The sequence below is a fragment of the Notamacropus eugenii genome, chromosome 7 (assembly GCF_028372415.1).
Source record: "Notamacropus eugenii isolate mMacEug1 chromosome 7, mMacEug1.pri_v2, whole genome shotgun sequence".
NCBI lineage: Eukaryota > Metazoa > Chordata > Mammalia > Diprotodontia > Macropodidae > Notamacropus > Notamacropus eugenii.
Genome location: NC_092878.1, coordinates 148,697,726 through 148,712,542, shown reverse-complemented (window position 1 = coordinate 148,712,542; position 14,817 = coordinate 148,697,726). Strand labels below are relative to the sequence as shown.

General features: G+C 42.9%; 1 protein-coding gene across 1 annotated transcript in view; it reads right to left on the bottom strand.

Annotated features, from left to right (window-relative positions):
• CNOT6L (CCR4-NOT transcription complex subunit 6 like) overlaps nt 1-13,540 on the bottom strand; it is a 75,605-nt gene extending 62,065 nt beyond the window's left edge. The window contains exon 1 of the mRNA XM_072623645.1: nt 13,440-13,540. The gene's annotated coding sequence lies outside the window, so the exon portion shown is untranslated. The remainder of the gene's footprint in view (nt 1-13,439) is intronic.
• Nucleotides 13,541-14,817: the final 1,277 nt, after the last annotated feature.

Sequence of the window (14,817 nt, the reverse complement as noted above, 5' to 3'; positions counted from 1 at the left end):
CCAGAGCAGCCAAGAATAAAAGGAAAGTATAAAGTTGGGAAACAATTTTTTACATCAAGTGTCTCTGATAAAAGCCTCATTTCTCAAATACATAAAGAACTGAGTCAAATTTATAAAAATACAAGTAATTCCCCAACTGATAAATGGTCCAAGGATGTGAACAGGCAGTGTTGTTCAGGTGAAGAAGCCCAAACTCTCTAGAGTCATATGAAAAAATGCTCTAAATCACTACTGATTAGAGAAATGAAAATTAAAACATTTCTGAGGCACCACCTCACACCTATCTGATCAGCAAATACAACAGACAAGGAAAAAGATAAATGTTGAAGAGGATGTGGGAAAACTGGCTTACTAATACACTGCTGGTTGAGTTGTAAAGTGATCCAACCATTCGGGAGAGCAATTTGGAACTATGCCCAAACGGCAAAGTACGTATACCTTCTGATCCAGTTAATGTCACTATCAGGTCTGTATTCAAAAGAAATCATTAAAAAGGGGAAAGGACCTACATGTACAAAAAATATTTATAGCAGCTCTTTTTATAGTGACAAAGAATTAGAAATCAAGAGGATGCCCATCAACTGGGGAATAGCTGAATAAGCTGTGGTTTATGAATATAATGAATCTTGTGTATGTGTTTGTCCTTTGTTGCCGAAGAAGAAGACCATGCCATCAGAGAAATAATGACAAGACTTGCACTTGACTTTGTTTTGAGTGAGGGAGGGCTGTGCAGGTCACCAGCCTCATTTCTCCTCCAGAGCCATCTGAATCCAGTGACCAGATATTCATCAGGATGACTGGAGATGACCCAGGACGAGGCAATTGGAGTTAAGTGACTTGCTTAAGGTCACACAGCTAGTGGGTGTCAAGTGTCTGAGGTGACATTTGAACTCAGGTCCTCCTGATTCCTGCACTAGTGCTCTATCCACCTGCACCACCTTGTCATTCTTCCTAGTCTATCAGTGAAATGTTCGTTAATCCACAGCATACTAAATAAGTGAGGTTAAAATGACTACAGACTTCAGCACCCTAATGCTGAGTCTCATCTAAGTCTACGAACAGGAAATGTTTTGTCTACATCCCACCATCTACCAAGAACAAACCGTGCTCTCAATGGGGAGCTTCACAGTCAACCAGTAAGGAGAGGATGTGGGATCAAGGCAGCACCTCCTGAATCAGAGCAGATCCTCCAGCAAATGCAGCTGTTTTCTTCTGCCATTTTAATCTCTGATGTTTTCTCTGTAAAGACTACATGAATACTATTGTGCTGTAAGAAATGAGGAACAGGATGATTTCAGAAAAACCTGTAAACACATATGTGAACTGATGCGAAGTGAAGTAAGCAGAACCAGGAAAATATTGGACACAGTAACAGCAACATGTTGTGATGATCAACTATGACTGACTTAGCTCTCACCAATATAATGATCCAAAAGAATTCCAAAAGACTCATGATGAAAAATGCTATCTACATCTAGAGAAAGATCTAGGGAGTCTGAATGCAGATCAAAACATAATACTGTTTCTAATTTTTTTGTTTTGGTGTTTTTTTTCTGACATGACTTAATACTGAAAACAAGACTTAATATTTTTAAAAAAACCAATTTGTCTTTTCAGAGAATATTGACTATATTTGAAATAAACTAAGATATTTGATGACAATTTAAAAAACTGAAGAAATTGCAGAAGTATGCTTAGAAGAAATCAAGATGTTCATGAACTATTAAAGCATGTTCAAAAGTAAACTGTTACAGCTCAAAGGTGCTGGGACCTATTTTGCTTTCCAGTCACCTCAGATATTGTGAAAAGGAGGCTGCTTTGAGTAAAACAAACAAACACACACACACAACACACATGACTCAATAATTCTGTCTAGGTCTAAGAACCCCAGTTCAGATAATGGGAGAAAGATAAACCTTGAGGCACCACCTTTCATGCAAAACCTCATTTGTAGTATCTCAAGGGTAAAAGAAGACAAGTTATTCATTTCAGAAATATTGACACTGATCTATACCAATCTTTATGTATTTTAGTCAACAGCCTACTGAAGGAACGCCCATCAACTGAGCAATAGCTGAACAAGTTGTGGCATATGACTGAGATGGAATACTACTGAAAAATACTACCAGAAAAGATGAGCAGGATGGCTTCAGAAAAATCTGGGTAGATATATGAACTGATACAAAATGAGTGGGCAAAATCAGAAAGCATTGTACACAGTACCAGCAATATTGTAAGATGATCAACTGTGAATGACTTAAGTATTCTGATCAATACAATCTTCCAATGCTATCCACCTCCAAAGAATTGATGGGAGTCAGAATATAGGTAGCAGCATAATTTTTTTTACTTTATCTTTTTTCTGGCTCTTTTGGGATGTGGATAATATAGAAATGTTTTGCATGATCTCACCTGTATAACTGATATCACATTTCTTGCCTTCACAATGGGAGGGGGTGAGAATTTGACAAATTTTTTTAAATGAACATTACAAAATAAATCTTTTAAAAGAAGAAATACTGATATTGATCTACACCATCAACCAACTTAAGTACAATTTTAAAAGTCAATAGGAAACGACCAAAAGCACAACCAACCAACCTATATAACTAGGCTAAATCATGATGACGTAGGAAAAAAGATTACTGATACATGTTGCTTCACACTTTATGTATTTTAGTCAACAGCCAATAAATATTTATTAAGCGCCTACTGGATGTCAGGCACTGTACTAAGTCCTGGGAATGTTTGTCCCAATTACCCTCCAGGAGCTTACAATCTAATAAGGGAAGACAAAAACACACCAAAGGAAACTGAAAAGGGGGGAGACAGCAGCTACGGCAGTGTGGTGGTAAAGTGGAGAAGCCACTGAGCCTGCTTCTTAAATGAAGGTTTCCGAGTTCATGGATCCACTCTCCAATCAGAAGGAGGAAAGGGTAGTGATGAAGAGCTGGGTACCAAGGCTGATTCAATCTTACAGATTATTATCATCAGAAGCAACAACTTTTTCTTCTTGCTTGAAGCATCCTGTGAAATGATGCTTTACATTGCAATGCTTATTGTAAACGATATTAATGCTGATTTAATGTACCCTGAGCTATTTTTAGGAAGCTTAAAATGTTAGGCCATAAGGAGAAAATGTAACACCAGCTTCAAGAGTCTCTCAGACAAGCAATAGATATTGTTATTGAATCTTTAAAGAGGGAATAGAATCTTGAGAGACTGGCAGTTTATCTTTCTGGAGACACTTAACTGTGTTGGCTAGAAAGACGGAGAGGGCAGAAAAGGCCGAAAATTTCTTTCATGAGAGAAATTCTTACTTTGCAAAGAAATATGGTGAAGAAAATTCTTGAAGAGACTTTAACTGGCATCCCCAGAGAGCTGGACCTATGTATTCTGAATTGAGAAGTCAGCAGTAACAGTGATAGTGGTGACTCTGGCTGTGATCTTTCTCACAGCTGATGATATACATATATAATTGTATTTTATTGTTTGTTACGCTGATAAACTGTACCTCAGAGAACCTTAAAGTCAAGAACCTTGAAGCTTAGGAAATTAGGGGTTTTGATAAACATGAGTGAAAGCTTATTGGAAAAGGTTTCTATTAACAAACTGGGGGCTCAGAGCTAAATGCTAATTGAAATTTATGGTTAATGTAGATATTTTAGTAATCAAATAGATATCTGAATACACTGATTGCCTAAGACCCCAGATGTTAGAACAAATAGGAAAGATGAACAAGCAGTAGTAGTACTAGCACTGTACTCCTGTGTTTCACGATGCAACTCAAGTCCTATCTCTTCCATAAAGTCCTGACATACTATCAGGCAATACTTTGTGTGTTGAATGTATATATGACAAATCTGAGAATTATTATGGTCAAAGGCATCTAGTCCAACTTGTACATAAACATCAATTTCCTTCCAACAGAATTCACTACCCTCTTTCTACTTTTGTTCAGTACTGATGAATCATTTACCTTATTTAGTGCTAGGCTTATTTAGCACAGGGGATACAAATAAAAGACAATCTCTACTCTCAAGGAGATTACTTTCTAATGGAAGAGGATAGTCTATGCTCCTCCCCCCAATCCCTGCCCCACAGGTACAGAGGGGCAGCGTTTAAGAAACATGTCGTAGTGGAGAGATACTAAGTTTCAGTACACAGAACCTAAATTCATCTCTCTGTAACTTCCCACAGCACAGTCTTTCAGTTACTTGAAGACAATGACTTTGGCAAGCCCCAAATCTGCCATTCCAGACTGAATACTCCCTTCATCTAAGAACTAGCCTCGAGCCCCCAACTCATCTTGTTCTATGCAAACTCTAGCATGTAGTACCTCACGTTTCCTAAAATGCAGCCCAGGAACCAATCATAAACAGTAAGACAAACTTCTCTTGTCCATAAATTTGCCCATAAACAATTCCAGCCACTTCTTCTGCATAGGAAATTCTGTTCTACATCGAGAGTTTTTTAGTGGGCTTAGTTATTCCTGGAGCAACTGAATTTCCCTCATTTCTCCCAAGAAGGAATGATCCCAAATTGTGAACAAGTGATCTCTTCCTACTAAGAATTCTAGAATCATCTGCCAATTCATTTAACATTTATGTGATAAAAGCTTTCTTCCACTGGGTCTACAATCTCATTCCTTCCAATTATACAACAGTCTTTGAAGTTTTATACTATTGGACTCTCTCAGAGGACCTAGCATAAGGCCTTAATAGACTCAATTTGTTATTTAGTTATATTATTTATCCCACGGTGTCTTTCATCACTCAGTATAGTAAGTGTAAAGGTAAATGGTAAGGTCCTATTATAACTAAATCTCTAGTGACCCCATGATAACTACATTAAGTCATAATACAATAAGATTTAGCTTTGATTATAAATGACTAGACCCAAGCACTTTTCATATAAATAGGCAAAACTGGTCTTTAATCTTAAATTTCTAACTTCTTTTAGAGGTAGATATAAAATGGTATCTTCTTAAGCAATGAGTTGACTAAACTCAGCACACAGCCTGGGAAAATCAAAATAGTGTAAACAATCATGTCTCTAAGGAAGGAAAAATAAAGGGCCATAATGTGTCACCAATTTCATGTAACAAAACTACAAAATTTTGATAGTATAAGCAAAACAAACAGATTTCTCTTTTTACTGAAAGATGGGTGAAGCTTATACAAATTACATAATTGATTTAGCTCCTTCAAACAAATATTGTCTGAAAGGAAATTCTCAAGCAGTGAGGACTCTAAAAAGGTTATGAAAGCTAACACGCAAAAAATCCCATTCTCATTTTCCAGATTTGCTTGAACAAGTCGATTCTTAACTGATCAGAAATGTATTTTAACCTCTGAAGCTTCTGTCCTGATGGGTCAGAGAAGAAACTAAACAAAAAAATACTCATTAGAAATCAGAATCTAAATGTGTAAAGGCTCAAACAAAATTTACAAGGGCTGACATCTTCCCTAAATTTCTTGTATAGCAGAATGATTCAAAGTAAGCTTTATTTTTAGTAACCTCAATAAAAGTTATAAAAAACTAGCTTTGGACATTAGGAGAAAATAGTCACCTGAAAGATTTTTAATGTTAAATTTCATGTGAAATTCCCCACTATGACTACTTTGCCCCAATATTTTAGTTTTTCTCCTTTCTTTAGAATTCTATAGCCAACATTTTGCTGATAGATAAGTAGTCAAAGGAGATGAAAAATTTTATCCCTCCTTCTCCCACCCAAGAAGGCTACAATTAAAACTGGATACACATACACACCGATATCTACAAACATACACGTATACATAACAACACACAATGCACTGTTGTCACTCATCATATATTTCTCTAAAGGTAGATAGCATCTTCCTTCATAGGTCCAAGTCTTTCCATGTCTTTCCAAATCCACCAGCTCATCTGTTCCTACATCACAGCAGCATTCCACAACACATTCACATCCATAAGTTTTTTTCCAAATTTTCTGCATTCCTTCTTTTCTTTGCTATATGGGTTTTACAAGAAATTTTTAATTTAAAATAACCAAAATAATCCTTTTATACTTCAACAATGCTCTTGCCTTATAATATACTTTAAGGTCTGATACTGCTCAAGGTCATAGTTTCTTTGAAAATTCTTTTTTTTCTTCCAAATGAATTTTGTTATGATTTTTTTCTAATTCAGTAAGTTTTTAGTAATTTTAACTAGGATGGCATTCAATAGGTTAGGTAAAATTTTTTAATTTAAAAGAATCCTTTAAAATCCTTGGGACCAACCTCCCTTCACCTAAATTGCTTTAACAGGTAACTGTGTATCTTCTTCTCTATGTATCTTGTTCATCTATGATTAGATGGCCCTCAGTGACCATTTTCATTCATTTCACCAGCATAAGAAGTTAACAGCTTGCTTGATCAAATTCATGAGCAAAGGTTTTTCCCCAATCAACATCCTAAATTACTTCATTATCTGGCCCTCTGCAGTAACAAGCTAACTTTTGTCAATCACACATCCCATGTCTCTTCACACTGCCTTGGGCCTCTTGTGCTCCAACCCATGACCATGACTTAAAAGCTCATCTTTTTAAGATCTTCTTTAAATCCCTACTCTAATGACTCCTGTAAGTTTTCTCATCTGTATTTATGCAAGTAACTTATATTATTTTGAACTTATTACATCCCATGTGTTTTATTTTCTCACTTTCTATACTTCCAAATTAAAGGTCAATGAATTTGATAACTAAAAACAGTTGTCAGATAATACCAATCTTCCTCTCCTTCAACAATTTCAACTGAATAACATCTATTAAATGCCTATATGTGCTAGACGTAATACCAGGAACCAAACATTCAAAGGTAGGAAAAAAAATTGCAGATTTAGAAGTACAAAGAAGAAAATTCATCATTTAGCTAAGTCCAAATTTTATAGTTGAGGAAATGGAGACTGAGAGGGCTTAAAGGTAATAAATGACATACACTGCCTTTTCTCCATCCTTCCCTGCAGACTCTGACATTGTCGAATCACCTTCTTCGAGTTTCTGTCTTTGTTCGGATGTCTGACTCTTTGTGACCCCATTCCATGTTTTCTTGGCAAAGATACTGGAGTGGTTTGCCATTTCCTTCCCTCCAGCTTATTTTACAGATGAGGAAACTGAGGCAAACAGGGTCACATAGCTAGAAAGTGTCTGAAGCCAGATTTGAAACTCAAAAAGACTGACTTCCAGACTTCAGGCCTGACACTATCCATTTGGCCATCTAGCTGTCCTTCATATTCCCTTATTTTGGGAATACTCATCTCCCCTGGTTCTCCCTCTATACACCTGACCACTTCTGTTCAGTCCCCTGAACCAGTTCCAGTTAGGCCTGCTATCCATGGTTTTTGTCCCAGGCCCTCTTCTCTTCTCCTTCCATACTACATCATTTGGTGATCTCATTGGCTTCCTTGGATTCATAAGTATTAATGCTGAGGATTCCCAGATCTACAAACAAAGCCTCACATCTCCCACCACCTATCTTCAACTGACCCTGTTACCATTTCCCCTTCCAAACTTCCCTGTTACTTGTAGAGAGCATTGTCATGCTCCCAGTCACTCAGGCTCACAACCTAAGCATCATCCTCAACTTCTCAATCTCTCTCAACCCCTCCCCCAAATCTGGTCTGGTCTTGAGACTTATGGATTTCACCTTTGCAATACCTCTAGAATATGCCCCCCCAACCCCCATCCTGACACTGCCACCACTCTGGAGCAGACCCAGCTCCTGATACACAGACTACTTCAGCAGTCAACTGCTTGGTCTGCTTGCCACAAGTGTCTCCCCACTCCAGGCCACCCCTGATCCAGATATCAAAGTAATTTTCCTAAGTCAAAGGTCATCCTAACACTTGGACACCAACTCTTGGCTCTCAACATTTTTCCCTGGCTGTCTCCCAAGCCTGGAACATTCTCCTTCCTCATCTCCACCTCCCAGCTTCCCTGGTTTTAGTCCCTGCTAAAATGCCACCTTCTACAAGAAGCTTCTACCAACCCTTCTCCCCTCTAGTGCCTTCCCTCTCTCTATTTAACTTGTATATAGTGTGTTTGTACATAGTTGTATGTTTAACTGCTTTGTTAATTTGTGACCTCCTTGAAAGCAGGGACTGTCTTCTAACTTTCTTTAAATTCCCTTGCACTTGGCACAGTCACTGGTACATAGGAGGCATTTTAAAAAATGCTTACTGACTGACTAGTATAAACTGTCAGAGCTTACATTCTACCGGGGGAAGGGAAATACAACATGTACACAGATAAACACGAATTGATATAAAGCAAATTCACAAGGGAGACAACACTAAGGAGAGAGGACATTGGTATGAGAAAAGACCTTGTATAGAAAATGGCACCCCAAAATGTGCTTAGAGAAGTTAGAATTCATCTTAGTCTGCCCATACATGTGTATGCATATGTGCCATCCTACAGACTACAGAAATACCTAAGACCCAAGCTACTATGGGAAAAATGAAGAAAGAAAGCACTGGCCTTGAGATCAGGCTGGGTGATCCTGGGCAAGTTCAACCAAGCTGCTAAACCCTTCCACTTCTAGATTCCAACTGACTCCATTCTCTCCCCTCCCTTACCATTTTTCCAACTGTCCTGCCGCCACCTTATTACTATTATCAGCACTGTTAAGAGTCTCTCAGTCTTCCATCCCAGATACTATATGTAATAGTATCTCATAAATGAGGAAGAGGTGAAGAAGATAGAGAGACTAAAGTCAAAGTAATGTTTACTTGCTATATTTTATCTAATCTTTTTTTTTTAATTGTCCTTTCTAGTATGAGGTCCACAGGTTGCTATTTTAGAATGGTGTGTTCATCCTTCATTGCCGAAGAACACCATGCCATCAGAGAAATGATGACATGACTTGCACTTGACTTTGTTTTGAGTGAGGGAGGGCTGTGCAGGTCACCAGCCTCACTTGTCCTCCAGAGCCATCTGAATCCAGTGATTCATCAGGATGACTGGAGATGACCCAGGATGAGGCAACTGGAGTTAAGTGACTTGCCCAAGGTCACACAGCTAGTGAGTGTCAAGTGTCTGAGGTGAGATTTGAACTCAGGTCCTCCTGACTCCTGCACCAGCCCTGGTGTCAGGAGGGGCTGAGTTCAAATCTGAGATTAGACACATATTTTAGAATGTTAACAGCAGCAGCAAATAGCAACAGGTGAAAAGGCCAACCCAAAATGAGAGGCCTTTATACTGTACTCTTAAAGATTCATGCTCTGCTGCAAGAATAAAAAAATGTAAGTTTTAGAATCTCTGAAAAAACTCTTGGCCCTGACATCTGAAATTCCAAATTTTCTTAATTCAAAGTCTTAACTGAAGACAGGGTCCAAGAAATTGCAAAGAATATTCTTACTTAGGTTCTATGACAAGAAAATAAAAACCCTACAGTACACATAACTGAAAATTCTATATAACTAAGGAAGAGCTTCACCCCATTTGTCTTTCAAAACTCTCAGAACTAAAGAAATTCATTGTTTGGAAATCAAAATTCCACAGAAAAACAATTCTAAGTAAAATAAGTAAGACTAAGACTAAATATTGGGGGAAATTTTGTTTTTGTTGTTTACAAATATATGTCTTTAGCTTCCAAAACAAGACATAGTGGAAAAGTAAGAGTTGAAGTTAGAGGATCCAGTGTGCAAATCCCACTCTTATTGGGACCCTGGTTACTTACCTTCTCTGGACCTGTTTCATCATCTACAAAATAAAGTGGTTAGAGTAGATCAGCAGTTCTTTAACTTTTTGGTCTCAGGATCACTTTACCCTCTTAAAAATCAAGAAGGCTTTTGTTTATGTGGCTTACACATATTTCAAATGAAAATATTTTAGTATTATTATGAAAAATAGTTTTGACTTCAGGCCCCCCCCATAAGGTATTTGAGGACACCCCCCCTCCAGATCATGCTATAAGAACTACTGAACTACCATGACTTTTAGAAGGACTCTAGTTGATCCTTAAAACCACCCTTCCAGGTGGAGACAGCAGACACCCATTTTCTAGGAAAGGAAACTAAAGCTCAGAGATTAAATGATTGCCTAAGGTGACCCAGCTGGTTCAATGGCAAGCTTCAGAAGGGACCAGTCCAGTGCTCATTCTATTGCACTACCTGGCCACAGATTTCTAACAAAAGTATTAGATGTCCACATTAGCATCACAAAATTTAAGACATTTTTCTCATAAATAGTTGCTTTTTATATGGCCCCAGGAGTCTTCAGTCACATTAACATCCTAAGTTTAGTGAATTTCCCTTTCCCAAAACTTAAACATTTTTGTCTTCTAGATTCACAGTAACTACAATGAAATGTGCTACCCAAAAATGGAAGGGGGAGAAAAGCATTTACAGAATGTAATTGAAACAGCTTATTTAAAAATGACTTATACTAACATACAACTAATTCTAAGATCAAAACATTTTGTTCATTTAACGATTGTTATAATTCTTTGTTATTAATAGTTTTGAGTAAGGATTCTCAATTCAGAATCTAAATCTACTCTAGTTAACTTTTTAAAAATTATATAGATTAACAGAAGTCTGTTGCAATTTATAATAAAGCCGCTCCAGCACGCTGGTCAGAAATGGAACGCAAAAATAGTATATTGCAACCTCAATGGTTTTCTGGATTAACAAAAATATCAATTAATGTTAATGCTACTAAGGCCTAGTCTTGTTTTGAAAATCACTGGTGATTCCAACACAATAATCTGTTTACATTCCCCCTACACTAATAACCTTTCTTCTCCCCCTTCAAAAACAAAAAAAGTACTTTTCAATTAAACAATCAGATCCCTGAAATTCAGCTAATTCAACCGAACTCTTCTAACAATTTACAGAAACTATTAATGTTCATTCGATTCCTTATGGTATACATACCAAAAAGGACAAGTCACTTTTAGCTTTCCTGATGAGGTAGGGAAAGAGGAGCAGGAAAGAGAAAAGGAATACGCCATCTATTTAGTTACCAGGTACTGCGCTAATCACTTTTTACAAATATTATCTCACAACTTTTGGTGTTGTACAGTTGTTCAGCCATGTCCAAATCTTTGTGACCCTATTTGGGATTCTTTTGGAGTGATTTTGCCATTTCCTTCTCCAGTTCATTTTATCAATGAGGAAACTGAAGCAAACAGGGTAAAGTGACTTGCACACATACCAGTTACACAGTTAAATGAGTCTTCCTGACTCCAGGCCCAGTATCCACTGTGCCACCTTGCAACAACTCCCAACTACCCTGTTATCCCCATTTTACAATGAGGAAACTGGGGCAAACAGCGTAAGAGACCTACCCCAAGGTCACATAGCCAGCAAGTGTCTGAGGCCACATTTGCACTCAGGTCTTCTGATTCCAGGCCCAACACTAGCCCTCTTGCCACTGCTGTCTCTCATAACTGAATGATGGTATATTTTCAATAAAAACTAAAATCTTTCAGGATTTTCTGACTCAATGACCGTGAAGGTGAAATAGTGCAATTACCTACATTATTTCTCTTCTTGATGCATTTGTACATTATGGTATGTAAAAATAAATTATTTGTTATTTTAAACTTTTAATCAGGCAGCATTGTATAGTGGAAGATCTGGATTTAGCTCAACCTGACATAAACTAGCTCTGTGATCCAAGAGTCAATTAAACCTCTCAGAGCTATAGACAATTATTGGTCTAAGAGTAAGTTGCAGATAAGGTACCAGATCTCTGCATTGGAGAGAGGTAATTTCCTCACCTGGGAGTTTTCAATGTCACTGACATCACAGGTTCCATCCCTATACCTTAAGGGCAGCAGTATTCTGATGTTTTGGTCTTAAGACCTCTTTACTTTCTTAAATATTAAGGAACTTCTCCACAAAGAACTATTGTTTATGTGGATTATATGTATTGATAAACACTTCAGTAGTAGAGTGAAAAGAGTTTTGACAGCATGGACCTCCTGAAAGACTCTCAAGAGTCCCGGTTAAAAATCAATTTTTCCACAAAAAATAAGTAAAAGGAATAAGCAAACCAATAAATGGGGGTCCAGAAATAGAAAATGTTTAAAATTAGACTTTTCTTCATCTGGAAAAGGGTGTTAAAATAGACTAAAACAATACTTTAAAGACTTTCAGACGACCTTCTAAAAAAGTTAAGTTCACAGAAAAATACATGCTAATCCAAATATGACAACAACTAAATCAGTACAAGCTAGGGTTTTTTCCCCAAAACTGCTACCACTTCACAACCAGATAAATTAAAACTGATACTAGGTTTCAACACAGTATGCGACAGACACGAATACTAGCATTCATACAACGTGATATATAATACTGTCAAGAACTTAATTCAAACCCTGCCTCAGATGCACAAGAGCTGCATGACTCTGGGCAAGTCACTTCGCCTCTCCTTGTTTCCTTAACTGTAAAATGAGGCCAAGAGCACCACCTATTGGAAGGGTTGTTGTCAGGCTTTCTACAGAGCTGGGCACCGTGCCCGGCACACAGTAGGTGTTTTATAGGCATATATAAATTCTTCATTTCTTCCCTATTCCCCCAATAAAGAGAACATGACTCAGGCCAACAATAACTAGCCACTGCTACTTGGGGAGGAAAGCTGTCTGCGGTGCGGTAAGCCGGACGACACACTAAACCTCTAACACCAGTGGGGTCTCACCCACAAGGTCTGGGCATGAAGCCCCCGGCCCCTCCACAGCCCCGAGAGCCGGGAAGCGTCTTCACCACAAAGCTCGGACCCGGGAGCGGACGCTGACCACCGGCCCCGAGGGAGGGGCGGCAGAGCAGGTGACACGCACCCCGGGCGTTCCCCCTCGGACCCAGGCCGGTGCTTGGGGCACTTTAATCTCAGCACGCTGCGAGATTGGACGAGAACCGAGCAAACACCACCGTGCGCACGGAGGGCCCGCCGGGGCGCCCGCGGGGCCCGGGCCTCGGCCGCCCCTCGCGCCCCGCCGGGCACGGGGGCTCCGCGGGCACCAAGCCCCGAGGGCTTCCCAGAGCGCGCTTCCCCTTCGGTCCCGCTCTTCCGCTCCCCCGCGCCGTCCGGGCGGTTAGGCCGCGGTGCTCCCCGGGCCCGCAGACACGCGTGCAGCAGCCACGACGGCCGCGGCCCGCCCCGGAGGCTGGCTACCTGCGCCCCCGCGCCACACACGCACCCACACGCACGCACGCGGGGGGTGTAAACAGACAGCAGGCCGCCGCCTCCATTACACGCCCACGCGCGCTCCCCGCCGGTCCCAGGGCCAAACCGCCCTCCCGGCCCTCCCCCGCCCCCCGCTCCCGCAGCCCGCCGTACCTCGCGCCCTCCTCCCCGGCTGCCGTGAGCGCCGGGCCCCGAGCCGGGCACGGAAGGGCGGGCGCGCGCGCTCCCCGCGCCCCCCCCGCCCCGCTCCCCTCCCCCGCCCGGCCCCCAGCCCCCGCCTCACCTGCATTCAGCGCGCCGGGCTCCGGGCGGCGGCAGCGGCGGCGGCGGCGGGGCAAGCGGGGGAGGCGGCGCGGCGGCGGCGGCGGGGACGGCGGGGGCGGCGGGGCTGAGGGCAGCCAAGACATGCAGGCAGCCCGCCGGCGGGGACAGGCACCGGCCGGGGGGGGCGCGGGGCGGCCGGGCCGGGCCGGGCCGGGCCGTGGGGAGGGCCGAGGCGGAGGCCGCGGCGGGGCGGCCCCGCTCCCAGGGGCTCGCGGAGGCGGCTCGGCGGGGCCCGGCGGCGCGGGGCTTCGCCTGCTCGCTGAGGCCTCGGCGCCCGCCGCTGTCCGGTGCTTTCTCGCGCTCACGCGCCGCCCACGTTCTGAGTCCTCAGACCGGGGGAAGAGAGGAGGCGACCCCAGCGCGAGCTGCGGATGGAGATTCACAACAAGGTGCCGTGTGTGGGAGGAGGGCTGATTGACGTGGAGGGGCTGGCGGGAACCGGGCACGCCCCCGTGGCTCGGCCGGGGGCGGGGATGCGCCTGCGCACGGCCTGGGGGCGGGGCTGCGCCTGCGCGCAGGGGCGGAGAGGGGGCCTGGCCCAGCCTCTTCGCACCTCCTCCCTCCCGCCCCCCCCACGCCGACCTTCCGGTTGTTTGCAAGCATTGCGGGGTGTACGCGCGCCCGGGGAGGGAGGGGGGAGAGGCAGAGCTGAGATCACCCCGCCATCTATTTTTACTGCGAACTGTTTACCGCAGTCCCTTCCGAGGCGGGCCTCGGCTGGAAGGGCCGCGGAGGGGGACGGCTCCCGGGCTGCGTGAGGGCCCGGGATCGGGCTGGTCCCAGAGATGCTGCCGCGGCTGGGATGGGCCGTGGGAAGGGTCGTCTTACCTGTGGGAGCTCCCCCCACCTCTCCCTCCCCCGGGAGCGCAGGAAAGTCTGCCCTGCCCGGCCCTCTGATCCCCTTAAGTGTCGAGATAAAGCGCCTGCAAGGGCCAAGATTACCCAACCAAGTCAAGAAGCACTTATTGAGCGCCTACTGCATGCCAGGCACCTCCGAGCCCTGAGGATGCAGACAGCCCCTGCCCCCAAGGAGCTCACAGGGGAGACAGCAGGCAAGCAGCATCCCTTTAAAGTCAAGAAGCACTCATTGAGCGCCTACTGCATGCCAGGCACCTCTGAGCCCTGAGGATGCAGACAGCCCCTGCCCCCAAGGAGCTCACAGGGGAGACAGCAGGCAAGCAGCATCCCTTTAAAGTCAAGAAGCACTCATTGAGCGCCTACTGCATGCCAGGCACCTCTGAGCCCTGAGGATGCAGACAGCCCCTGCCCCCAAGGAGCTCACGGGGGAGACAGCAGCCAAGCAGCATCCCTTTAAAGAAGCACTTATTGAGCACCTC